This window comes from Dendrobates tinctorius, unplaced genomic scaffold (assembly GCF_039654945.1).
Source record: "Dendrobates tinctorius isolate UK_male_01 unplaced genomic scaffold, ASM3965494v1 ptg000202l, whole genome shotgun sequence".
Lineage (NCBI taxonomy): Eukaryota > Metazoa > Chordata > Amphibia > Anura > Dendrobatidae > Dendrobates > Dendrobates tinctorius.
Window position 1 is genome coordinate 3,423,503 of NW_027361869.1, and position 2,316 is coordinate 3,425,818.

Genomic DNA, 2,316 nt, shown 5'->3' on the forward strand with positions numbered 1-2,316 from the left:
AACTATGGTTACAAACTACTTTTCCTCCCATATCGATGTTCTCCCACACAGGTCATTCCCCTTTGACTATTGGGCCGCTAAACTGGACACCTGGCCTGAATTGGCACAATATGCCTTACAGGAGCTCGCTTGCCCAGCTGCAAGTGTGCTATCGGAAAGAGTCTTCAGTGCAGCTGGATCAATCCTGACAGAAAAAAGGACCTGTCTGTCAACCCAAAATGTGGATGATCTAACCTTCATTAAAATGAACCACGCATGGGTTTCCAAGGATTTTGTCCCACCTTCCTCTGATGACACATAGGGTGACAGAAAAATGGCTTGCTTTGGTCCACCTCTTCCTGGGACTTGACCTATTTCACCTTTTGCATTAGCTGAATGTCCAACATCAACATATGCCACTTTCTAAAACTCCCTAACTGTGCTGCCTCCCCCCCCCATAGCCGGGGTCACCACCTAGCGCATGACACCGTGCGAGTGCCGTTGCCTTGGACAGGTGGGTAGGCCGACTCTTGGGCGCGGGCACTGGTACAGGGTCCTTCATAGTGCAATCAAGTGTCTCTGACAGTGGTGGTGCACACCCGACGTCAGACACACCGCCGTACTATGAGGGGCCCAGTGCCAGTACCGACGCCCACGAGTGGCCCCCCCTTGCTTGGGCAGGGCCCCAGCATTTGCAATCTTTACCTCTCCCTGCTCCTCCGCTGTGTAGTCTGGGCCGTCAAATCCATACTGTGCCTGACACCGTCTGAGCCTGCCTCCTGATGTATAGACATATATTTTGAATGTGTACGCTATCCATACATGTTATCCGGGGATGCGGTACCATTTCTAACCTTTGTGCAATCACGTGCAATCCATACTGGGCCTAACACCGTCTGAGCCTGCCTCCTGAGACATATATTTTGAACGTGTACGCTATCCATACATGTTATCCGGGGATACGGTACCCTTTCTAACCTTTGTGCAATCACGTGCAATCCATACTGGGCCTAACACCGTCTGAGCCTGCCTCCTGAGACATATATTTTGAATGTGTACGCTATCCATACATGTTATCCGGGGATACGGTACCCTTTCTAACCTTTGTGCAATCACGTGCAATCCATACTGGGCCTAACACCGTCTGAGCCTGTCTCCTGAGACATATATTTTGAATGTGTACGCTATCCATACATGTTATCCGGGGATACGGTACCCTTTCTAACCTTTGTGCAATCACGTGCAATCCATACTGGGCCTAACACCGTCTGAGCCTGCCTCCTGAGACATAGATTTTGAATGTGTACGCTATCCATACATGTTATCCGGGGATACGGTACCCTTTCTAACCTTTGTGCAGTCACGTGCAATCCATACTGGGCCTAACACCGTCTGAGCCTGCCTCCTGATGTATAGACATATATTTTGAATGTGTACGCTATCCATACATGTTATCTGGGGATACGGTACCCTTTCTCACCTTTGTGCAATCACGTGTAATCCATACTGGGCGTGAGAACGGCTGGCGAGCTGTTAAGCAAGCTACAGCACCTGTGGTTTGCACACGTAAGTTTTTCATTTTTTCAGGAATGACGGTTAGGCCTAATTCCGGAACTGCGGTTGACCTGCACTTACTGGGAAATCATTGTTTGCGGGTAATAATTGTAATCAGTGATCCCCATCACTAACGTTGTTCAGCGGGTTATCTGCACCTGTAAGCGACAAACGCTGGCCTTTTCAGTGTAGCGCACATGCAGCCACGGACATGTAAGGGCATGACACACCAGTTATTGGCCAATCTCATGTGCCAGAGCCTCACTTGTCCTTCTAGTAAGCCGGACTCGGACCGCGGGGCATGACGGAGTCTCGTTCGTTAACGGAATTAAGCTTGCAATGTGTGCATCTGTTCTGTAGCTGGCATGGTTGAGGTTTCCCAGGTAGAGTCGAATTTAACTGTAGGCTCCACTCCTGGTGGTGCCCTTCTGGACATTCCTTTAAGGTTCAGCTTTGCAACCATACAGCCCACGTAAAACAAACACTTTGCCTTCATGAACGCTGTTTGGAGGGTCATGACTCGTGGGAATAACGCCGCCCAATCAGTTAACCTGCTAGAGAGATCCTTCGTTGCTCCCAAGCATGACAACACACTCCCTAGGAAGAAGGTAATGCCACTGTGGCGACCGTACTCCTGGGGGGCGACACAAGTGCACTGATGCCCAGCCACTGCTCGATGAATCTGCTGGTACATTGACCCAGACCACTACATTCCCCTCGCACGCTACACGACCTGAATCTGACCCTGATGAAACTCAGGTTACCCTTCCCATATACAGTTCC